Source organism: Leuresthes tenuis, unplaced genomic scaffold (genome assembly GCF_036924035.1).
Source record: "Leuresthes tenuis unplaced genomic scaffold, fLeuTen1.0.hap1 SCAF_1, whole genome shotgun sequence".
NCBI classification, from domain to species: Eukaryota; Metazoa; Chordata; class Actinopteri; order Atheriniformes; family Atherinopsidae; genus Leuresthes; species Leuresthes tenuis.
In genome coordinates this window covers 21,722,929-21,749,537 of record NW_027325355.1, presented here as the reverse complement: position 1 = coordinate 21,749,537, position 26,609 = coordinate 21,722,929, and the positions used below count along the sequence as shown (strand labels likewise).

The 26,609-nt window shown below is 38.3% G+C and overlaps 1 protein-coding gene and 1 long non-coding RNA gene across 2 annotated transcripts in view; both read right to left on the bottom strand.

Annotated features, from left to right (window-relative positions):
* Window positions 1-8,786, bottom strand: part of LOC140272010 (E3 ubiquitin-protein ligase Midline-1-like) — a 54,089-nt gene extending 45,303 nt beyond the window's left edge. Inside the window, exon 1 of the mRNA XM_072367430.1 lies at window positions 8,613-8,786. The gene's annotated coding sequence lies outside the window, so the exon portion shown is untranslated. The remainder of the gene's footprint in view (window positions 1-8,612) is intronic.
* Window positions 1-26,609, bottom strand: part of LOC140272883 (uncharacterized) — an 858,120-nt gene that overhangs the window by 457,757 nt on the left and 373,754 nt on the right. The gene's annotated exons all lie outside the window — the stretch shown is intronic.

Sequence of the window (26,609 nt, the reverse complement as noted above, 5' to 3'; positions counted from 1 at the left end):
GAATGAATGATTGTTTCATGACAGTCTAACAAACTGCTCTGAGGCAATATGTTTATTGGACAGCATATGCAGAAACAGATGGGTATGAGGTGCAGGAAAGGCATATTTTATGTAGGCATGCAGGAGTCATGTACAAGAAGTAAGCACTTGATATGTTCCCTTGTCATCAAAATGCATTATAAAGAACAAATTGAATAGAAAAGTGTAATTAATTAATGATATCTGCAGTAAGGTTTGCATTATTCCAGAATTACCAATACCGATTCAATATTTATACTAAAAACCTATATATAAATATAAACAACTTTTCTGAAACGAAGGAAGGGAGAAAAGGAGATATGAATGCATACTTTTTCATTAAAACTAATGGGATCCAATGGGGTGGATACAAATTTCCTGTTTCCATGCTGTATTTAGACCAATAGGCAATTGGCTGTCAAACAGAGGTGCATCCCAGGAGACAAAGCGTCTCAAAGAAACTGACATTTGCTTCCAACATGGCTGGTTGCCGCCTCCTCTACGTGTCTTGCTTCTCTATCGAGCTTGAGCTGTCCCCTCAGGCATAGCCAACACCTTGTCTCTATTCTTCTAACATCAGCACAGATTAATACTGCCAGCCACAGAAAACAGCGGTCTGGTCTCCCACACTGGCACTAACAGACCCCAGAGGTTCAATCAATAAACAACCCACAGCATTTTCCTGAAGCCTTGAGAAACACACAAGGTAATCCACGCAGAGAATAACCTGAAATGCCCAGTGTTGTACATCTCAGTATGTATTTTCTAATAGGGATCTATTCTTAATCGTGAACCTCAGAGGAAGATTCAAGTGCTCTTCAAGTGTTGTGAAGAGGTCAACACTGAATGGGCTCGTTGATCTGAGCGCATCATTCTCAGGTGCACCCACTGGGCTATTGTTGGATAATTCAAGATACTGCAGTACTGCTCACAGAAATTTAATGAATTACTTGATTTTTTTATTTTCAGTGTCACAGTTACATTGGACAAAATTTTGAAACCCCATAGATGGACCGTGGTTGCTACAAAATGTTATAGTTTGAAGCATAATTTATGCTTTGACGACTCATATTTGCCTGTTGTGAACATAAATGCAGCTCAGAGAAATGCAAATGCATCAAAGCGCTCAGCACAATGCGAAATGAACAGACTTTAGCTGCCCAGAATATTTAATTGCAAATTAAAAGCTATATTACACGCTGCTATTCATGTGTCCTATACTGGTCCTACATCAGTATTCATTACCTGCTGGAAGAAGATATCAAAGGCAACAATGGTGCCAAGAAAATTCATGAAGAAATCTGACCGAATTAATCATCCTTCTTCCATTAAAATAGCCTCAATGATCATGTGCAGATGATGTTTTCTTATTTTAAAGATGAGTTCTTGAGTTACATATTTTTGTCAAAGAGCGTTCACATGACCTGGCAGGAATCGCAACACTTAAATATGAAAATGAATAAAACTTAACCACATAGAGTTTTGTAACTGTAATGAAATATTTTCTTACATGTAAACCTAATCATTTGTGAGTGAGAGTGCAATAGAAAAGTGCAAAAACTGTGGAAAAAGGTTGCAGAAGGGGTTGCAGAAGGGGTCTAAAATAAAAAGATGTTCGGTGTCAAAAGTGTTCACAGATCAGCTTCTTCAGCCAATTCCCTATTTCCTCCTTAAAGAATTTTGGCCAATTTGATTAACTAGCAATACGTGAAAAGTGGACGTCATCAAGTAGGAATACATATGGAGACCTAAGAGACGATTCCCACTCTCGGCGCTCAAAAAGATGGTGAAAACTGACAGCTGGAGGGGTGTCAGTCCACGGTCGAGATGACGTTGAGCAAGGCACTGCACCCCCCTGCACACTGTGAATGGCTTCCCACATGGCATCTGTCTCTATGAGTGTGTGAAAATGTGCATGTGCATGGGTGTGTCCACAGGTGCCAACCTGGATGGGTTAAAAGCGGAGGACAAATTTTGTGTGTATGACTGTATGCATGACAATTAATCTAATCTTAATAGTCTCTTCTCTGGTCAGTTGACCATGGCACTGCTTGTGTTGCAGTTTTCCTAAATAGTTATACAAATAGTTATTTCCACTAGAGTAAAGTAGACCAGGCATAATCAAATCAGTTTTGCTTCAGTCAGATGTTATGTAAATCCAACTGTTTAGTCAAAAACATAGGTTGTTATGGAGTACTTTGAAGTTTTGCTGACAAATCACAAGTCTAAACCTGGAAAACAAGCTACATCTACATAAGCAGGCAGCATCTGTGCCTGGAATCACACGAGGCCAGCTTTCTGTTATATCAGTATACAGCATTAAAACAGCTCTTTTTAGCCACATTTAGTAATGTTGAAGTCGACTCTTTCAGCATAGGGAATCGCTCTCCCAGCACTGTTCTCCTACTTCAAACATTTTCCATCAGGAGACATTGATCCAATTCTGCTTGTAGGCCAATCATTGAATATGAGTTTGAGCTAATCAAAGTGCCAATTAATCCTGGCAGCAGTATGCAGACCAGGCTGCAGAATAATAACTGGGATACTGAGCTGCACAGCCACAAGAATTTATACCCTAGATAGGTGAACCGTTGTTAGATTAGATTAGATTAGATATATACTTTATTCATCCCACATGGGGAAATTTACTTGTTACAGCAGCAGAAAAGAAAGTGTAGTATACACTACAGAACTAAAGTAAATGGGGCAGAAACACAAAAAAACAGAAATAACTATCTACAACCTACTCAATAAACAAGAAAACAATCAACCTGCAAACAGACAATGTGCAAAATCTGAGGATAAAGAAGTGGCGTGATATGAAAAGTATTGTAATGTAATGTAAACCTTCCAAAACACTGCTCCGAAAGATTCACAGTAGATGCTCGGCAGATGCTGTTGCTTGTTTTGAGGCAGAATCCCCATAATGCTGCAGTTTTACATAAATTCCATAAATCTCCCAGGGTCCACATACTGTGAACTTATTCTGGTGACTGAGAGGTTAAACTGGGATTTGTTATGTAGGCAGGGGGGCTGTGTGGTTAGGTTTGTAATTTGGTGGGCCATGTGTGGACTGGCATCATTTGGCAAACTGTAAATCAAACATGGTGACACTGACCTCTGGTCGGCACGTCAACCATTGCTTCTAGATGTAGTTGTTGGTGTGGAAACCTGAAGAAAGCTTGTGTATCTGTGTCAGTTATGACAGCAGTGTTGTTGTCAGGGCGGGTTAGAGGTGGTTGCTGTGGCTTGGACCCGGATGCAGATTTATTTTTGGAAAGTAAAAGCTTGATTTATTTAGAACACAAAGCGACAAAACAAAAAGCCGGAAAACCAAACACATTAAACTAACTACGAAAAACTAACAAAACAAAACATGGCATGAAACATAACTACACTATGGCAATGGACCAAACCTGACGTGAGAACAATGAAGGTGAGGATCTGGCAAAGTGCAAGGGGAAACCTGGAAACTAAATCCTGAAGGGAGGTGACTAGTGATGGAGTGCAGCTGAGAGAGGGAAAGCACAGGTGAAGTGAGTGAATCTGATGACCAAGAGTAACTGAGGGGAAACGTGGCAAAAAACTAATGACTAAACACATAAAAACAAAAACTATAATCGTGACAGTTTTTGCTACTTTAGGAAAGAATAATGTAAAGAAATGGTCTATTAGTTACATTAAAGCAACGATATACACAGGCTTCAAACACCCTTTCAGATGTTCAAAGCTTTCCGTAACTCAGAGGGATCAAAAGGGACCAAAGACGCTGCTTACTTTAATTTTGGTCCATTACTTCCAGATAGCTCGTGTTGTAAAACTGAGAGTAGTTCAACTTTTCAAGAGGCAGGGCAGGCACCAACAAATCAAATTACAGAACTGTTTCGGTTTATAGGTTTTATTGTGTACAAAACATTTTAGTTTTTGGTTTCTATGCTCTGAGTTACTACTTCTTAGTGCCTTGGTTTAGTCTTTGTGTTTTGGTTCAGTACCTGTCAGATTTGATATTTTCTATGAGCTTTATTCTTTGTGTTTGGGTCCATCTTCTTAATCCCCGTTAGCATTGATCACAGCACGGTCTTGGTCCTGACCCCAGGTCACACACATGCACACCTGTTTTCTGTTAATTACTCACATGCTGTTAATCAACCCATCAACGCTCCACTGGCAGGGTTTGTAGCTCTCTTCTTAGTTATTTGCCAGTTCCTCACCATCTCTACCTCGTAGTTTTCCTGCCTTGTTGCTTCTTGTAGTTGTTGGCCAAGCTGAGTGTCGTGATTACAAGAAATCATAGAAAATTGTTGCTTTGTATGCCTGCATGTTGGCACAAGAAAATAATATATATGACACAACTTGTGTTCTGAGGAACTGTGTATTTATTAAGTTGAGTATTTTGTGGTTTGTTATGCATGTTAAAGTACCTTGTTCAGTGTAGGGTAATTTTGTAATAGATGAAGTTGTAAGTGAAATTGTAAAATACAGCAACTGTTTCGATGATACACAGTGTGCTATTTGTCCTGTAAGTATGCTGCGATGTGCCAAAGAATATGTTGTTTCAACAACAAGAAACTGAACATAAAATTGTGAACGTGCCACCTTTGGTGGTTCGGTAGAGCAATGCTTGATTCAAATGATTCTTTTCAGTTCAATGTTATTTGTGTCGTGCCAATTCCCAACTGAATTAATCTCAGTCCTACAAAGCTTTCTTTAAACAACAGGACTGGTTTCTGAGGGTTCAGCCTCATAAACAAAGTTTAATACCTTATGGTAGGTTCACAACAAGCATGATTTATTCACCTTTATATCATGTAATAGCAACAGCTAGTACACACTCCTCAAATGAGTCACGTGCTTTGGCTATTGTAACAACTGAGTCGTGCATAAAGTTAAAAAAGAATAGCAAAGAGCTTTGGAGTGCTAAATGGCAAATCAACTCGTTTCAAAACTTACTGGGAAATGGCTGGATTAAAAGTTTTGGTGATGTAAATGATGCAGACTTAAGTCACACATCAATTTAAGGTAATATTAATATTTGCTATATCTGACTATATTAGCATATTGCACTTCTTTATCACCCACACTGTTGGCTGTGATGGAGATGGTGCTTTTTATACAAGCCTCTAAGCACATTAAACAATACTTAGACACTAAGATTGTCTTGGGGTTGCTAGCACAGATAAACGGTATGTTGAGAGAAGCTGAATCACAACACAGCCAAGACGCAGACTCACAAAAGCTGTCTGTTTGGTGGGGATGGAACCGAAAAGAGCACTTGACTAGTTCACTGCCCATCTCATCACCAAGTGTCTCTGGCTCTCTCAGGCTTTGTCATTATGCAGATTAACATTCAAGTGCCATGTTTGGTCACCCGTAAAACAAACCATCCCATTCACATGGGCCAGTACCCCTAGGGTGGATGAAAGGAGACCACTGCAAATAAACTGCCTCTACTTCCATTGAAACTCCCTCCCACTTTACTCCAAACTAACCCCTCTGTCTTTTCTCTCTATTCAAACTCCTTTTCTTCAGCTTTGGTACAAGGCGAAGGAAGTGGCTTTGAGCCAGAGTTGGGCTATTGGAGAGCTGAAATGTGAATGCCAAGATGGATGGGATTTTATAGCTGGAATGTGCGGGGGTTTGGCTGGGCATGAAAAAGATTCGACACACTGGCAGTCAGTGATGCCAAGGCCTCCTAGTTTGACACCCTGCTGGGCTTCAAATATGTTAAGGAGGGAGTTATAACTGAAAACTACTAAAGGCAAGGGCTTCAAAATGAAGGTTTTAGAGTTTCTTTAAATACTCACTAAAATAGTATTTAAAATATGCTCATTTTTAATTGGAAATATTTTTCACATTTCTGGCAGAAGCAAGAAAAATCATCTAGACTTCAGGAGGAAGGAAGTGGGAAGCATTTTGTCCTCCAGAAACTCAAATCCCTCTCCTTCATGTTTATGTTTGATTTCTTGAGTTTTCTCCAACACCTGCACTCCTCCACTCACATGAATGCTTCAGGTTATTGTCATGTTACAAAAACCTTCCTCCACACACTTTTTCACTTAATTTTAGCTCAGCGCCAGTAGCTCCAGGTATGCAACTGTCACATCCTGCTTTATTCATCCAACATTTCCCTCCTCCACATGTCAGCACTGATAAGAGAATTGAGTGCAAGGAATCCATAATGGGGAAGGAGTAGGCTGCGGATGTTGTGAACTACGAAACCCTACATGACCACAGCTACCTGAAACTGTTGGCACGGTAAGCAATGTGCAATAAAGTGTTTCATCCATCCTGAAGCTTAAGGTTAGTGTCCCACTTGGAAGCCAGAAAACCCTATCCGCAAAAGATAAGCAGCTTCTGAATTGCCTTCAGCATGTCACAAATACAGAATTCCTCAAAATGATGCTCAAAGTGATGCTATCTCATAACTAGAATTACATGAAGTGAAAAATGAAGTGCCAACTTTAACATTTCTAGAAGAAAAACGCAGGCTCAACCCACAGCAAAGATGTTCAATTTGTCTCACAATACAGCAAGTTTAAGATTCATGCTGCCCAGTCAGCCACAGATAAACAACTTGCTGCACCAGTAGCTAAATGCATTTCAGATCATTATTCAATATTTAGAGCTGTGTGTGTTTGTGTGCAAGTCTTTGGCAAACTGAACACAGGACGCATTGCTGTAGTGTCAACAGTTCAGCAACATGCTCACACTGATGTTTAAAACGGGCACTTGCAAATGTGATCTAAAAACGTGAATAAAAAAAAAAAGATTACAATAGATATCCATGTTGAAAACCTAGCTTTGCAAAGTTGTTCATAATTCATAAACGCATATATACACTATTGTATTATTCATTGGCCATGTCTGTTTCATTTTACCTCAACACATTGCGTTGCAGTGAGGGGTCATTGAATGTGTAAATTTTTTGTTAGTTTATGCAGACTTGAAAGAACTACTCATGATTCTTGAGTTGAAATTAAGTTTTTAAATCTTTGCAAATGAGTATGTAAAAATAAACTATGTACTATGTACTATAAACTATGTATGTAAAAAATAAAAGTGGCAGCGTAACCTTAACCTAGCAATCATCGAGTGAAAGAGCAAAAACTACATCAATATGTTGGTGCCACCTATTTTGTTCCTTTTCTTCTCAGTTTCATGAAACAAAGAGATAGGTGGAAGTAAGCAGGTTAGGAAAATTATCTGCTCAATTAAAAATCTTATATGAAATACACAAAACTCCATAGTTATATTGCAAAGGAATCAGAAACCTAATACTTTAAATTTCAACCGATTTTTCCCAACATGGTGAAAAACTGCCTCTTTTTAATGTGATTCTGAGATACATACAAGGTGTGATTTCCCATTTCATGCACCAAATTTAGCATTATGAAGTTCACTTAAAAAGTTCTGAAGAGCAAGGTTTGCATCCTGCGTGAGACTAATTTTTCCACAGTACCACTCAAGACTTTAGCTGCTGTTTAAATGTGCTCTTATTCATTCATATTAGCTTTAAGATTGTTTTGGTTTAGGCATCAGAGTTTATTAATAAGGATTAGGAAATTATGGTGGTTTGGCTGAAGATACGCCCTTGCATTATATTAACTCAACACATTGGAAGAAAATGATGGAATAAGAAGTCCAGAGTGAAGCAAATAGGTCCTGGTTAAGTGCTCACATGTTGGGAATAAGATACAGCCTAAAGTTTCTAATTACTTTTACTTATTATGAAGATCTGACAGCTTCAGTTGTAATGTGTACCTTTGCTTGTTTTAAGATGTCATCGGATGTATTTTTAGAGTTTAGACACGAACAAATCCAACAAACAAAGACAAGCAGAAGATTTAGCATTACGATAAATAAACAGGGTTCAAAAGTGGGACACTGGCTTTTATTCTATTGTGGTCCAAACAAGCAATTTGTCCAGTTTTATGCACATGGAGAAAAAAAGAATAAATTGGATGATAATTTGGCATAAGCAAAAGCCTTCTGGGTACATGCATGGTACAGTTAACAACCTAGTGGTGAAACATATGTCTTCCATCCTATAGAATAGAAATGCATTACAGAACAAAACAAAACAGGGAATAACAATATATTTCTTTACAATAAGAATTTGTTTTAACTGAAACAATGTATAAAGAACAATCAACCTTTTAAATCCTTCATTCATAGTACAGTTAATCAACAAGCTGTAGTCAGTTTGTATTGCGTTTTTTGTTAATGCTAAATCATAACTAAATCTCTTGCGGACCTGTTATGAAACATTTTGAATTCAAGAGAAAAACAATGCAAAGCCCATCAAAATTTAACGAACAAAACGTGCAGCAATTCCAAGCTCAAACCTAAAGATAAGAAGCTGCTTTGAAACAATGACAGCAACATGCACGTGCATTCAACTACCACGTTGGGACCGCATGAAGTGATCATCCCCTAAACTCCTCCCGCCCTGTTCCAACCCCCTTCCACCCCTCCAATGTATGACATCCCACTGTGAATGTGCTACGAAGATAACAAAAAAAAGACCCAAAACCTACTGCCTCAAAAGGACTAGTCCCAGTGAAAGTGAATTAAGCAACAAAGGAGGCACTTACATTCAAGAGCCTCACATGGTCCTCGGACAGAAAAGAGGAGAAGCAGGCAGTGATTCCACTCTGAGGAAACAATGGTAACCTTGGAGAAAGAGCTGGAGAGGCAAAGAAAGTGAGAGGGAACGGGAGACAGTGAGTTGGAAAAGAAATGTGAGAAAGAGAGGAAGCAGATTCATGCATCCACAGACGCAGCGTATACGCAAATCAAAACACTTTGGATCTTTTCCTGCATCTCCCCTCCTCCTCCTGTTCAGCTTTGCCTCCCCCCATCACTACCAACCCGTGCCTTCGGGTTTTACTTGTCATGTGTTCAGGCTCAGGCAAGCGTGAAGCGGGCTGAGGAAACTGGCGCTCCAAATGCTTTGTCCAGCGGTTGGGAAAGTCATGCTTCCATTAGGTGGAACATTGAGCTTTTTGGCCCCTCTGTTTGATTCATAGCAGATGGATGAACAGACAGGAAATTCTATCCCGAATTTTAGTTTACCTATTACACCTTATTGCAATGAAAATGATAAATAACAATTCACATTTGGCCTGGAAAATATTTATAGATCTCTTTCAGGGGTGTGCAACCAATTTCCAAAAGTTGACAGTCAAATTAGTTCAAACAAAGATAATGAAAGTCATTCATTTTAATTGAATAAATGAAATACTTTGACCTTGCAACTACGTGCTGATTACAGAAGACATCACACTGCATATTTTGTCTCTTGCCTACAAATCGCTGATGCACATTACCTCAATTCAAATAGAGGTTTCCATTTTTTCCCATCTTTGGGCTGCTTTTAACTTTTAGTGGATGTCACCCAAGGGAACAGCAGCACAGAGCAGCAGATGTTTTGAAACTGAACCTCCACGAATTCTCTTTGAGCACTTTTGGGCTGAAACTGGATTCCCAAAGAAGAGCAAACATTTTGATTTACTCATTGCTTGTTTTTAAAACAGAACCTAAAAAAGTGCTTGGAATCAGAATGTAAACTCCATGTGATCAACGTTTTTACTGAAAGTCCAGATGGTTTTGATCTTTCTTGCTTTAAATGGATGAGAGACTTCTGTAAAAGTAATTTTGAATTTTACTGGATTAACAACTGAAACCAACGCTTTTCTCTGGTCTTGATTTGTGGCTTCTTGTAAGCTAAGCTAGTGTTTTTGTACTTACTATCATCCTGCACACATTCTAAATGAGGGCAGGTTATGAAATGATCACAAAAACACTTGGATGGGTTTCAGACCAACAAGACTTGGATTATTCTTCTGTGTTGAATGGGTACGCCAGAACATATGTAAGTCACAAGTATGCTGTTGCAAACTTTTACAGACTCAAAAAGCAAGAGGCCAGTCACAACGGTGACTGAAATAAGCACTTACTATTTGTAATAGGATCACATATAAGGCCCAAATCACACAGACCATTTATTTCTCCTCCTATTTCTTCCCTCTCTTATCCAATTTTCTGTAACTGTTCAACAGCCGTCAAACATTTACAATGTTTATGTGTGAAGATTAGTCACAGCTGATGTAGAGGCCCCCTGAGAATCATTGAACTGCCCGAGACCAGATTGTCAGTGAACTCTTCCTGCATTCCGTTTACCTTGAATCTTATTTCTGGGAGTTGGAACACATCATACCAGAGTTGAAGGGATGTCAGTGAAGCAAGTTGAAAATCCAGTCGAGTTATGCCATTACCCATTATGAGTCACACCAAGTGAACTTACCTCTTTCCCCTTTTCCTAACCCTAACCAAAGGACTTGTGCATATTGGACATTAGGTAAGATGCTGACGCTTATATGTAAATACCGGTATTAGCGGTATCTCAGTATATTTTCTGTAAAACATCATGTAGGAAACATGTGATATGACAAGTTATAAGCTACATGTAGGATGCATGTTACAGTTGTGTAGTTTATATGCTCAAATCTGCAAATGTGGGCGCCTAAATGAAAAGCAGTTGATGATAATTAACTAAGGCAACCAGGGTGTCCTGGTCTAAGAGAAGGTGACGTGCATACCAGTGATTTTTTTTTTGTGCAGGTTTACCAAAATATCCAATTTAAAGAAAAAAACTCAGCAGTTTATGCTGTGCCCACCCCAACAACAGGTCTACGCTATTAACATTTACTAAAAGCTAGGTTGCTGCAGGATATCTATGCCACTGTGTTGCAGTTGAGTTTTGCTAATTTAGCATGAATGCAAACTATAGCTGCAGCTAATGAGAAGTTTCCTGGGTTTTGATTTACTTGATCATAGTCCAAGCTATGTCTAAACCAAAATTGCCACAGCAAATGGTTCCACAAGAGGGCAAGTGAACCTAATTGAAATAGTTTTGATATGGAAGCAGGTGTACATATTATAAACTTTTATTTCGAATTACTACAAAACCAATTCTCTCCATGTTTGTGCTGAGACCATTTTTGGAGGAGTGTTTTCATAGCCACCCTCAAACTTGTAGCCATAGTTACAAGAATTGCAACATCTACGTCTAAAAGTATGAAGATAGAATATCAACAGATGAGTTTTTTTAGACAGTCGAAGTCACTTTTGTGACCTGGATGTCACAGATACACAATAAAATGGTAATGGTTGAGAAGAGATGTGTGGACATGCCTGCTTGATTGACAGGTGTCTCAGACTATCACACTCAACTGAGTTATTTATACTGTGTTGAGCATTTGGATTATTTTGGTAGCCCCAGCAGAGATGGTGTGAAGGGATGACCCAAAGTCCAAGTTCCAAAACATTTAAAACTCAAAACTGTCAAAACCTCAAAACATTTGTCTTCACTCTGTGGCCCATCCTGCCCTCTTTTTAATGTCTCAAATGAAAAGAGAATCTATTGCTGAATATCAGCCAGTGGTTAGTAATCAGATTTATTCACACAAACTAGGGTAATGACATAAAACAAACTTAACATGCATAACAGAGGGCCATCTCCATCCTCCAGACCTGAATAACTTGGTCATTGTAAAGTTAGCCCAAATGTGTAGCTTGAGCTGGAGTTGAAACCATATGGCTAAATTTGAGAGATTACATCATATGCCTTTACTCTGCATAAGGACAGCAGATTGGCTCTCGCTGTTAAAAGTGCAAAAACTTTTTTTTGGTTTTTTTTATGACCTAAGCTGGTCTAAGAGCCTTCATGATCAGCAGCTAAATCAAGCTCCACAAAGGAGCACAAGTCCTGCTGATGAGGGTAGACATACCTAATCATCGTCTGCTTCAGTGCTGGAAAGAAAACTGATTATACTGAATACTAAATGCACCATACTCATGAGTGACGACTATTTCATGCTTTAGAGAGATTACAGAGGATGTGTGGCTGATTTTTATGTTTGTATCTTCTCCTCCTCTTTCCTGTGGAAACATAAGGAGATAATCTTGATTTGTGCTAGTTCGCCATGGAAGAGGTAGGATTATCTGCAAGACACCAAGGAGAAGGCCTAAGCCATGTGCTTCTGCTGTCTTGGATTTTTTTCAAAAGAAGGTGCCGTCTGTACATGGTACAGTTTGTGGACTCAATGTTTGATTTAACTACAATGGGAAATTCAAAGATATTTCAAACCTGTTTTGTTTTTGTTAGTGTTACAACACTCTGAACTCAACAAGCTCTGTACTTTTTCATGGTTTCATCCTCTCTTTGCTTTAGTGGAACAAATTATGAAAGAACCTTTTGTGAATTTTCATTACTTCAACATAGACGTGAGAGTGGAATGTGCCTACTTTATATTAAAGCTGTAACAGCTGTGATATGCAGCCTTGATGGAATGGTGCGGAAGTATGTACAGTAAAGGCACATTTCAAATTATAGTGATAATGTTAAACTGAAACAAGTGCTGTGTGAATGTCTACATCTACATACTGCTGTCCTGATACAAAGAGTAGAGGGTGCTAAATTAATGCTATGCAAGATGCAATATGGAGGTGACCAGTAGAGGCAGTATAGGGCAAATGTGACCAGGGATTAAACTACATCTACAATTGAGGTTAAAACAAATAAATTCTAAGCCGAATAATCAATTGGTTGCGCCTCTGCTGTTTCATGTCACTGTATAAACACAATGCTCAAACTTTTGCTCGTTTATTCCTTGCTTTCAAAGACAGATAATTTTCTCAGAATTATAGTGGATTGGGAAGAGGTATTGTCAAGCACATTTACCTGTTTTTTGGTTTTATGCTCTACTTAATTTCAAGTAATTAGTTATACTGTTTTTGCAACATATCAATTTGTTTCCCTAAAATTTAACCAGATTCTTTTCAAAATCTATTCAGAGGAAGTATGAACTCCAAGAATTTGTTTTATGTTTGTTACTATGCTTCAATCACAAGTCTGCACTGCTGTGTGTCAAAACTAAAATATCTTGTTATTAAAGTGACTGAAGTGACATTTATGGTTAACAAAGCAGGCTGAGCTGAAGAGCCTTGAGTGAAAAGGCCTAATCATCTTCACTTCTGAGCCTTCAGCGCAGAGGGGTCCACCCTGAAGATCTTAGCCTGCACACTAGTTTGACTTACATTGACAGAAAACCCATCTTAATATATTTCAGATTTAGCAACCTTGTCCACCCACTTTTGTGAGTGAACAATGGCCAAACTCACAAAAACAAAAAAAAAGCTTTACCACGTTTCAGAGACAACAAGGCAATTGTAGAAAAAGGCTACCTTTCTGCCTTGAGATGATAACCTACTTTCAGACTGCTTGGGTTAGTTTAGGACCTCCAAAGTACATCAAAGAGGATAATTGATGAGCTCAATATGCTCCAAAGTGAGATACTGTGAGAAGTTTATGTCAGTTTTGACATCCACATCCCCGGTGTGTACTGTATACAGTTTGAAAGTGAACCAAACAGGTCAAGGATGCTTTTAAGTTCATATCAACAGCTTTCTCCTCTGCTGAATATCCACAAGCAGGAGGTCAGCTCTTTACCAGAATGGAAATCACTGACACATATGTTGACCCATATAGCCCATCTGTACAGCAGAAAATGAAGGGGTGTGGGGGATGGGGGTTAGTTCATTACTGGCATTTGGAAGCAGTTGACATGAATCTTACAGGTCACCGTTACTACATCACATTATGCCTCATTTTATCTGCCAATGAAACTGTCTGTTGGGACAACAGTCAGTTGTTCACATATCACCACACTTCTCAGCATGAGAGCAACATTTAGTATCAGAGATAAATGTAAATATAGCCAAAAGAGAACATGAACGTGTCAGGTGTCAACCAGATACTATATATTTTAGTTCTAAAAATGTGTAAATATACACTGTAAAGAATAGCTGTAAATTTAAAGTGGATTTACAACAGCATCTTACTGAATGTCATACTCATTTCAAGTTATACTTACTGGCACAATGAAATATAATGGATAGTTGGATTGCTGACATCCCCAGTTACCACACATATATTCAAATTGGTTCACAAGGACATTTAGGGTTTAAAAGCAGGGGCAGAAAAAACTGCTGAGCTAACTTGGGAGATTTTTTTAACCAACACAATGGCTTTAAGCCATTGACAGTTAAGAATAGTTACTGGTGGGTATTAGAAATATACATGTTAAATGGCTCGTTACTATACATCATAGTGGTCATTTATTAGTTCTTAATGTGACACTCTAAAAACGGTCTATTGATTTCTACTTTTTTGTAGAGTTGATAAGTGTTAATATAAAAAATATTAGTGGGCAGGAAATATGTTTCCTCTGTTTTATTATTATTTTAAGAAAAATATGTTTCATTGTCATATGGACATACAGTAAAGTTCAAGGTCTCATTGAATCATCTGAAGCAGTTGTCTTTTTTCCCTTTATTTATTATTTGTTTTAATATTTGAATAGACATTTCCTGGCTAACTGAGGAATTACCATCACAGCATTGTTACTTGAGGGCTCCTTGTTTCAACAACATAGAAGGTCAAGGTGGACAGCAAATATTTTGTGAAGCATTTTTCAGAAGAACTGTTGGCAGAAAATATGTTTTATATAATATGTTCTTAAAGGCAGATGGACCATGATCAACAACATCTTCCCGCTTCCTTTCCCAATCGGGATCTTGTTATGTAACTCAAAGGAATCAGCTGGCGGGAAAAGCTATGATAGCTGGGGGATGATGCAAAGCGTAGAAGTTACAGCGTCTTCAGGGACCGATCTCTGTAAGTGTATTATCATATCACAGGACAAATGAGTCACATTTGATGATATTTGACTCACTATGTTGCCTTTAACTGATCACAGCATATGGGTGACCTATTTCTTCATAGTGTGCGACGAGTCAGATTTTCTTTTTTTTTCTTTTAACAGAAGGGTGTCCTGAATGTACAATGCTGTATATTACCACTGGATGTCATCTTTGTAACTTTGGTCACTGAAAGGGTGAAATAATTACAAAAGACATTGCCAATCTCAATGGAAAACAAACCCAAGATGAATACTATTATTACTATTATTACCAGATTAGATTCAATTTTAGTGTTAATAAGATATGTCCATGGCTGAAATTGTAAGGCATAAAATAAAGATATTTTATGGTTAATTCGTTATCAGATTTACTTTATTGACACTAACCAACCATATCTGTAAATTTGAGCTGCATTTATTTGATTCATGCAATCACACCCAAAAAATACATAAGACGAAGAACCGTTCAGTAGGCCTATAATTCCTAATATGTTGATTATTTCTACCATCTTATTGGGTCATGAGAGACTGGAGCCTATCCCAGTTTTCACAGGGCACAAAAACTCCACTTAAAGTGGTGTAGAGAATCAAAGTAACCTTTTGGCTTGGTTCAGATTAGGTCGAGTACAGTCCCCAATTTTCAAAATCCGTCCACAAAATCTTGTCCAAATGAGAGTCGTTTGATATATGGCCAACCTGCTCTGACTTCCAACTCGTTCCATATTAAAGCTTGGTCGGTAAAGGGGTACAAACCAGTGCAAAGTGCTTTGACCAAGTCTTGGCATTTAATAAGTTGTCAAAGAGGATGTGTTGTTTAAGTCATTGACATTATGGTCTTTATGGATTGGAAGTGACTGTGTGACGAAAGGATGGAGCGAATGATCCTTGAAACCTGACCAAACAAAAATATATTTCTTTAAGTCCTAATATTTACTTGATTATGGAATTATTTTTAGAATGGCCACCAGCTCATTTATGAGAAGAAGTGTATTTTGCCTATAATGCCATGATGACTTGTGTAAAAAATGGTTTGATTTAGTTCCCCATGAAAGCAGGTGGTGATTGCCAAGTGGAAACCAGTGGTATTGCTCTTTAAGGCATTTCCATGTTAGCTTCATGTCGTGTTGGCTTCTAGTTATCTGATAAATTTTTCTTCTCTGCTACGCTAAAGCAACACAGCACAAACTTGCATTTCCACTCTACCTCTCCTCTCGTTGCCCAGTCTTATGAATTTCGTGTGCCATAGTACTTAGTACGCATCTGCCTCTTCCTTGCCTCTTGCCTTCATAACCTCAACGCTTCAGGGCTGAGGAACATTTGTTAGGGGGAGGGGAAAGAATGTCATGACCACTTACCCTTCCATGCCAGCTTCTCCGGCCTGACTCTCTCCACCCGGGAATCATCTTTAATTATCCTATATGTGCTGTACCGATAGTAGTCAGAGAGACTCAGCTGTGACAAACAAACAAGCGAGCTGACCTGGAAAAAGAATGCCGTTACTCTGAAGGGCCCTGAGAAGGGCACTATATAGGAAAAGCAGCTGGCATGGCTTCAAGTATTGCCAATGTCTTTCCCCTAAGCCTCGACTGCATTGGTTTGCCTTGAGCTGCTGTTTTGTATCTCATGTGCAGAACAGTAGATGTAACCATAGCAGTGTTGAAGTTTTGCTATCTGCCAAACGATTAGCTATACTCGTACTAAATCCAGCTATTGTAGCAGTAACAAAGAGATTTTGAGGATTCTTGAGGAGCTTTGAGCATCCTCGTGACTCCTATTCTCATTAGATAAGGAAGTGGATGTATACTAGATTCAGTTTTTCAGGGCATTTCTTTCAGCTTCCTCCTCCGAGCTTGAGTAGTAATTTAATCAAGTTCACTGACTTTTCTAAAGGCCAACAGCCAGAACCAACACAATTAACAAAATGGGAAACTCCTTTGCTTTATTTTGCTCTTTGTTCCTCTTTTCTCATTTGAGTAGCTCAGCACAATCCCCTCACAGCCCGAGTTGATTTGCATTTAGAAAGTCAATTCTCGCCTCTCCCCTCTAATTATTCATAAACTAAAGTACAAAGTAAATGGCACATAAAGAATTAAGCAAATGGGGTTCTGACAAAACTTTTCCTGTAGGAATTTAGACAAGAGGAGGCATGATTTGCATACAGAAAGCGAAACACGTAATCACATTCAAAACCTCTGTTTTGTGTTGTTTTCTTGTCTCTATGGTATGATCTGATATTTTTGGCTTAAGTACAAGTAAATTCTGGTGTGTCAGATTTTCACTTACGAAGCCTTCAGGGAGTCTACCCATCCCTCTCAAATGTCAGCGTTTAACTGATTATGTTGCTTGCAAATGGGTCGGACCTCCCTGGGATTTCTCTCTTGAGCTGAGGGTTATTAGCAGGCTGGCTCTGGCTCATAGATGACTCAGAGGTCCCATGGGATAGTTCAAAGTGTAATAAGGTTAATTAGCAAGAATCATGACCTAGACTGAAGAAAAAACATCAATGCATATTGTAAGCAGTGGTTGGTGATTCATAAGTTGTTTATTGAGAATTTTTGACGAAAAGTGCATGAGTTATGCACATAAAGTATAATACTGTTAGAAAGTCAAAAGTCTTGGAAAACATTGAGTTAGAGCTGTTTCTCTGGTGTGAAAGTCTGCTGTGTAACATTACTCTCCACCTCATTATTAGCATTTTGGAACATGTTAAAGTTTCATGCCATGCAAAACGTGAGCGTGTTACATTGATTTTGGAAATATCAATGGCGTTTTGATAATACACATGATTATATCAAGATTTAATCATAACAAATAGAATTCTTTCTTTTTTCTTAATGGCACTCATTGCCTTTATTCTGTAGCGGCTGGATAAGAAGCAACAAAGGACTACAGGCCAAGATTCCACTTTGCTTGCGTTTATTTTCACTAGATATAGTGTATTGGCACTTTCTCAATCAATTTTGACCCATCTGGAGAAAATCCTACCATGATTCCACACATGACTTTCAATTAGTTCTTAAAATCTTGTTTGATTCTCTTACACTACCCACCTTGCTGTTAAACCAAAATACATGATTTGTATCACTTAAACTCCTGTTAAGAGAGCCCCCATAAATGATGCAAACTTAAGTAAGTATGAGATCTGGATCCTCACATAAAGCCCAGTACTGATCTGGCTGCCAAACACCATTGGAATCTGAAATGGTAACAGTCAGAAAGCTTTAAAGAAATCCTATAAACAGTCATGCAGAATAATCCACAAGGGTTAAAGGAATAAGGGCTGCTCATTTTTTCAACATAATCCCAACTAAATGTTCCTGCCCACTTGCCACACACATACACACTGCTCTGGTCATACGGCCACCAACAGAAGGTCAATGTTGAGAGGACTGTTCCCTACAGCGGTAAAAAGAAAGATTTTAAGGTCAAACACAGACCAAGCACCCACTCACACAGACAGTTACGTATGCTGTGTGGGTGGCCAGGCAGTTCATGTGAGTGTGGTCAGCTCTTTCTGGAAATTATTCCATTTGTGCTGAGGTCTAGATACTTCATCTGCATACTGCTTTTTCTGCTTGCATGAGTTTACACACTACACGTGCATGGGACATGCTAAGAGAATTGTTGGTCTCCCAGCCTCACAGTATACCAACATCTGTTTTCCACTGTGTGTCTTGAATTATGTATATCCTCACCTGCTTTTAGCATACAGTCAGAGACACTGCTTGACAAATGTATAGTACATTTGCTGCCTGCACATGTATTTCTGGTTGTCTGTGGTTTTCTTTTAATGTTGTAGTGCATGGGAAGGTCACTCTTGTAGATTGTCATTTTAATAATGAATTAAAATGGTTTTGACATTTATCAGCCCTTAAGAGGGTTATTTAAAATCCTGGGCAACATTATTAGCTCTGATTTATAAAGGAAAATGTAATGTTTAGGTACAGCTTAGTCGTTTTTTTATTCCATTTTATGCTTTGCTTGTTTTTACTTATTGTGATGTGTTAAATCACATCCCATTCACACTGTCAGCTTCACTGAACAGCTGATCCTATTTTTTATTTTTTTTATCAAAAATCCATAAAGGTGTTGTGTTCTCTCACAGCATAAAATAGCATTTCTATTTTTGCCAAATCATCTGCTTCTAAATTCCCAATTGAGATCATGTTGAGAGCTTTTCAAATAAAAAGGCAAACCACAGAATCCACTCCCCCTCATGAATATTTCATGCTCTCTGATCTGATTCTCATACAGTATTTCTACATCTGTATTAGTCTATCTTTTTACTTCAACCAAGCAGGTCCTTTGAACAATGCCGCTTTCGGCTCTTACGGGGCATCAAGATCTGTCTGAAGGATAAAAATCAGAGTTTGAGAGGGAACGAAATGCTCTCAAAAATCCACATGAAATCTTCAACACTTTTCAGACCCTTTTTTATTCATTTGGCGACTGATGTGAGCACTCGACAAACTTAAAGGTCTCACTCAGTGGATTTACAGCACTTTTGTGGAGTAGCTTGTTTTTTTGCCTTGTTTTCTCTGCAGGTGAAAGTGTGGGCTGGAACCAAAGAGTGTGAAAGAGCATACTGAATAAAGGAGTTTGGATTTCTCACTAGAGGAGCATTAACAACTGAACGTGTGAAACTGTGTGAATAAAACATGCATTATTAGTGCGCTGGCTTATGTAGTTGCAACAAATGTCTATTTCTTTAAAAAGTGTATTGAAGTCTATCTAAATGTCGATATTTTGCAGTTACTTTATGCAATTATATAAATAAAGAAAATACAGAGAATTGCAGGGAATAAATCAGACAAGAGCAAGCATTTGAAATAAACTTTTCAACCAACACAAATAAACCAAAAAAATTCATTTGAAGTGGCAGAATTTTTTTGCTACAGCACAATTTTTATATTTGATCTCATTGTTAATTGGTCAAACCATCTTCGACTGCAAGTCTGACCCACTGTCACTCGATGATCAGCCTCGGCCAGGAATTCGATAGTCATGTCTGATTCTGATCTAAGACAGACAGATAGATTCATCATGAAAAGTTGTTCCTTTCAACTGAGGAACATGGCTCAACTGAAATCAATCCTATCCGGTAATGACATGAAGACTACAGTCTTTCTACAGTCAACTGTAGACTGGACTGTTGTAACTGTGTGTTCTTGGGCCATCAGTGAGTCTCTTTTTGCCCATGTGCAGCTGGTTCAGAATTCAGCTGCTGGACTCCTAACTGTTACCAGAAAATGACTATATCACCCCTGTTCTGGTATCTTTCCACTGCCTCTCAATTAGATGTAGAATTGATTTAAAAATTCTAATGTTGGTAAGGCTTTACATTGGTTCGTACCTGAATATATTTCTGATTTCCTCTTGGATTCGGTTTCCTTCGTCGAGGTTAGATAATAAGGGAGATTGTGCCTTCGTAGTGGCAGCTCCAAAGCTGTGGAAAAGCCTTCCTTTTCAAATGAAATGTGCCCTCTGTGCTGACAGTTTTAAAACACAGCTGAAGACATATTTGTTCTCCTTGGCCTTTAACTCCATTTAACACGCTCAGTATTTTTATTGCCTAACTTCTAATTTCTTTTTAAGGTCGTCATTTTTCTAGGTTTTACTCAGTATTTTCTTTTTTGCTGTAACATACTCTTCATATGATATGTTTTAGTTTCCCATTGCTGTTTCTGTTATGTTCTGAACAGCACGTTGGTCAACTGTGGTTATTTTAAGTAAGCTTGATAAATAAATTTGATTTTATCTTGATTTATTGTACATTATGCACATCTTCTCTGTAAGAGGCTGATGAATTTCAATCTGGACCTTTTCTTGCAGGTTCTTGGCAACAACGCTGAGATGACACCACATCACTTCTTACAAACGGATCCTCCTAAATGAAGAGACGTCACTGCACGTTTGCAGTAGGAGGTAAAGTACAGGAGGTAAAGTACAGCACTATACTATACTTCTTTCATAAGACTTTATTTTATAAAAGCACATCTTACACAGATGAAGAAGGGAGATCTAAAGTCCAAAGGTCCCTCATCATTCTTTACAATGGTGTGTTGTCCACAGAGAAAAACCTTTCAAAGAACCATAAGCTGTGACTTGTGTTGATATATGCTTTGGCATTGCCTTGTGTTTTAAAAGCAGAGGCTGCTAATAAATACAAACAAGGAAAGAAAGAAGAAGACAGTCCAATCAAAATGTTTTTCCTGGTGTGGCAGTGATGAATCACGGGTTTACATGCAGTGATTTCAGTAATTCAAGACCACCATATGGCACCTGTATTTTTCACTCCTATGTTACAGTCAATTGAAATACGTTTGTCACATCCTGCTTGTGTTTAGGCAATGAAATAATTTGGTTAGTGTTAGAAAAGAAAACTACTTGGTTGGGGTCAGAAAATGATCATGTTCTTTTTACAATTAGACTGACACCTTCCTGTATGCCATTTTTACAATTCAAATACACTCATGAACACTCTGACCTGCACAAATAAATGACCCATGGGGTCCTATTTGGAAGTAAACTGAATACACAAATCATTTCTGATTTAAATACTCAGTAGACATTCAAAGTTGTCTTTTCCTTCAGGATCAAACCTGTAGAGCTGCATACAGCAATCTGGTCCATTAATAACATGCACAGCTTGATTATTGCTGCTTTAAACGGACCTTCTCTCTTGCAGTGTCATCATTTGTTTCAGTATGAGTTTCTTCATTTTCTGTAACTGAATCCACAAACTTTAAGAGATTTGCAATGAAACTCACACGAGATTTACACCATCATCTTAAAACAATTAAGTTCTTAAACTCCCCAAAAGCATCTTTAAAATGTGTCCGGCAGGTCATTCATGGGCCAAGGTTGGCTGAGAATCCTCCTACAAATTTACATTTTATTAGATTACATTTTGTGCTTTTTCCTTCAGTATGGAAATGTCTGGCAGATGGTGCACCCACCATGTATTTCTCTGCGCATAAATGTCTTATGTCCAACACTAAAACATGCTTCTTCCACTGTTGATGAAGGGATGTTCAGAAAAAAAAAATAAAAATCAGATCAGACACTGACGCTCATGTGGACATAACTTTTCTTTGGAACCGATTCAAAAAGTGGGATTAAGATCTGCGCTTCAAAACCCAAGCATAAACAAACCACCTCAGTCACTTTTTCCACTTTATTTCCAGGAGCCTGTGGCCATTTTGAACAACTCTCTGTAAAGTCAAACTCCAAAGAATCCTCATGTGCTCCAACTTTCTTTCTACACGTTTTAAACATGAGGTGGTATATCACCTTGGTTTTGGCAGACTTGTCTCATTTCCACATCTCTTGCTTGTAAAAGTCCAGAGCAGATATTGAACAGCACAGCTGCAACACTTTAACAACAGTTTGTCGAAATGTCACAATTTAATATAAATTTGAGTGATGATGCAAGAAAAATGCAACTGACTGCCAGCACAGCAAAGCGACCAGAGACCCCTGAAAATCCACAAAAATTCCTCAACGAACGCTACACCCCACCTTCACTGGCAACACAGAAACAAAGTATGGCAAAGATAATGAGGAAAAAGCCATTTAGCTCATGGAAGGACAGGGGCATACTATGGAGGGGAAAGGCCTGGTGGTGTGTCCTGACCATCCCTGGTTTGGAGCCAGCCCAGATGGGATTTTGGACTCTGCACAGCTTCTTGAGATTAAGTGTCCACTGAAGTGTCCCATTGTAGAGTTTCTTCGTCGGCCAAATTGTGATATCAGATGCTCAAGTGATGGGAAATGTGTCATTCTTCCTCAAGGACCAAGTGGATACTACCTCCAGGTGGGTGGAAATGTGTGAATTAAGGTGATAGATACTTGTGAAACTTTGTTAAAATAAACTGTAACCCATGTTATTTTACATTTACATCTGGACACCAACTGAGCACCTGGAGTTGGACAAAGACTGTGCAGATGCACACATGAAACATCTTTTTTATTTTACACACATCCTTCCAAGATTAGTGGATGACTTTGTTGATTAGAAGATGAGGCTCTGCCCCAAATACCTGAATCTTTGAACCTGAAGTAGATAACGGGTGTTAGGTGTAGTAACTTTACACATAAAAACACTAATAGCACTATATAAAGGTGGTAAAAACTTCAAAGAAAATAGTACAACAGTACAATATCTCTTTTTGCTTTAAGTTTTATTAAAAGCACAAAACCATAAAGATCACCCCAAGACATATCACAGAATACAACTGTGGGAACAAGAAACATTTTTTACATGAAAACATTTTATATTTGTACCTAAAACAAATGTCATTTTTCTGGGTTTCAAGTGTCTCAGCTCAGTGTTCAATAATTTAAAGTTACACAAACCACAGTAGCAAGTACAAATTCTAATACTGTTCTTTATTACATTTTTATTTATCTGTTGTGTACAAATACATGTTCTTTTCTCCTTACAGGCTTGTTACTTTAGTGTTAAATTATTTTTCTTTTGCATCACTGCATCACTAATCAAACATCAAGACTAATGTCAAACTATTAATGTTAAAACAGTGGAATGTGCAAGTGTGTGGTATGTCATTGAGTTCAATAATGAATATGTTTTCATTTTTCACTTGAAAAATCTTTGGTACCAAATTAAGTGGCACTGTCTGAGAAAGAATCTTGAACACCTTCAGGCGCCTTATTGCCCGTTCAACGTGAATGCGGACATGAGCGATGTGTCGTGTGTGAGTGACCTCCTCATTGGTCAGCTGGCTTCCTTTGCGTGTGAATGCTGCCGTGCTTAAAGTCACTCTCTGCTCCTCCAGCAGGTCCCTAATTGTGAAACCCCGATCCCCCATCACCTGAGTTCTGTGTGATGTATCTGTCACTGCATTTGCCACCATAAGCATCTGAAATGAACATGATAACTCCAGAGATATAGACTGCTATTAAATATTTCACTGTGTTGTTGGCATAGTAGTGACTATATGATTCACTTCTTGAGTTAATCAGATAGTTTCTTTCTGCAGGACGGTCTCTGTGCAGTCAACTACACAGATTGTGTTTGAAAATTGCTCCTTAAAAGCCTGTGGCAACATAGCTCTGATTGTTTCACGAGGCAGCCATGGAATAAGGTCCCTCATCTGTACAGACATTATGTCACGATCCTTGTTGTTTTTGTATTTTTCTGGTTTTCTAGTTTCTAGTCTGTTTAGTTTCCTATGAGTTTTATTGTCATTTCCTGTTTCCCTCTGTTCCCTGTCAGTCACCAGTTCCACCCCCATCTCCCGTACTAATTCTCCTCAGGTGTTGTTTATAAGTAATCATCCTCTCCACAGTATTTAGTCTCCTGTTTTCTTCTCAGTCTTTGTCAGATCCTCACCATCACCCCCACCGTTATTCCTGCAATCTTCCTCGTAGCTTTCATCCCCATGGTTTTCCCTCCAAGTTTTTGCATAGGTTAGTTTTACTAGTTCTCTAGGGCATTTTCTAGTTCTTTAGTTTCTAGTTTTCTACAAAAAACCTTTATCTCTGGCTCCAGTCCGTGTCTGCATTTGAGTCCTGTTCCTTCGCCTCCACCGCCCCTAAATCGTGACACATTAAGTCTATCCATTGTCCAACAGTCTTGCTAACCTGACTTTGTGATATTTTAAATTGCCGTGCCATGACAATCAGTAAATGTTAGAGTGCTAACACACTCAGCCAGCAAAACAGACTTGCTTAACCTCCTTGAAGCGAGCATTAACTTGTACTGTTGTCACCTCATTCTTACAGTGCTTGTGGTATTTCAGAATATAGAGAATTAATCCATTATGACTTCATTATAATGGTGAGAAGTGTTGTATCAGAACTCAAAGTAAGCTTAAAAAAATGTCTCTATTTCTTCTGTCTGACCTCAGATGTGTCTGACCAGAGAAGTCAGCTGCATGAAGCACAACCTCAAAAACAGGAAAACCATCACTGTAACTCTATCCAACATGGTTTTTCATAACATGTATAATTTTCTCAAGTGAAAACTTTAACCCTCAAAGGGGAAAGAAAAACACTGATTTGCATGAAATTGTATGCTCTGTAAGAGTCCACAAAGATAATTCCCCAGTCGTTGTTCGCACTTCAAACAGATACAGAATGACACAGCAAGCTGAGGTCCTGGGAAAAAGCAGTTTGGACACAAATTGATGTCAGATGTGGCTTGAAATGGTGTGTTTACCCTTTAGAATTCGACCAAATGATCACTTTGGATTTGCGTCAGCAACTGACAGAATACATGTTTGACATATTCAAAGCTACAGCTATTATATGACCGTGGTCATGGTGAAAACAATAAGACAGTTGCTCTCTGTCAGAGAAATGGAAACGACTGGATGCTGATGCAGTCATATTTGACTTACTGAGAAACCACAGATGTGGACCGACACACCCTGCTCTAAACCACACACTGGATATTTCTACTCACTGAGGACATGAAGAATTTCAACTGGACTACTTCAGGCAAAACAGAAGAAGTAGGCCAGAGTTAGTTTTTTTTCTTGTCTTTAATTTCAACACTTTTCATTTTTTACCGATAGTCAAGGTATTCTTTGTGTTTTCTTAAGTAAAAACTCATTTCTTACTAATGTGCCTTTAGTAAATTTAACTTTAATCCAAACTATACCTATCTGAAATATGATTTTCTCTTCCTTAAAAACTCATATAAAAAAACTATATAAACTTATATTTGCAGTCAACTTATTAATGCAAGTCCTTTCAAAACCTACCTTTTTTTTTGCCTAAACATGCAGGAAAATCAAAGAATAGATGCGATATTACAGTATTACAATATTACATATTACAGTATAGCTTTTTTTAAAAAGCCACAAGATGTATCTGATGAGGTTAACGTCTCTTTACACATAGGCTAAGGTATCTTCGGCTTTCATGCTCCTGAAATGCAAAAGTCCTCTGGTCACTGCAGCTGAACTTGTCTTACTCACAGAAAAGAGCTGCACACATAAATTTTCGTTTTAATTGTGCTGTGCATAGCAATTTCATATCAGGCCTTTTACTCTGTCTTGCAAAACTGCAAAGACAAAGAGCCATTAGACTTTTAGCTCAATTCCTTTTTTTTTTGCTTGGTTTTCTTACCAAGTGAAGAACCATTATTTCAGTTGCACACTTTTCTACCAGCATAATTTTAGAGTTGCACTATGTGACCTTGTCCTTATGAATCTACTGCCCAAGGTGTTTGTCATGTGTGATTTGTTGTTGCTCTTTAAGCCAACAGAATCGGAATGAAAAAACACACAGTCTGTGCAAAAGGAAGAGCATTTATGGGTAAGGTTATCTAACACTGAAACTGGCTAGATTCAATCATTAGTTTCCTCACTCATCGTGCCGTCCTTAAAGAAAGGAAACATGTTTAATTTTATTTAGCTTTGAGATTGACTCAGTTATTTATGAATGAACTAACAATGTTTATAGAGACCTGTGTAGGCCTGTGCTTAGATGTGCTGCACATAAATAGATTGATGGAACAACAGATGGATAGCTGTTCAACCCTGGCTCAAACAGCTAATAGCTGCTGTCTTGATCACCAGCTCTGACAAGTTCAAGACAATTGATAGATATTGATAGATGGTTCTTTATGTTTATTGTGTATAAAAAGTCACACCACTTTTAAACCATGTATGTATGAGTATGTTGCAGTTCCAGAGGGATGAAATGTTAAAAATCATGTTGTTGACTGCTAATTCTGCTAAGAATGTGTCTTTTCCCCTAAAATAAAACACCTGATGGACATTTTAACAGTATAATCTTCCAGGAAACATAGACCAGAATCTACAACTATTAGGAAGAAGACAACATTAACTGGTA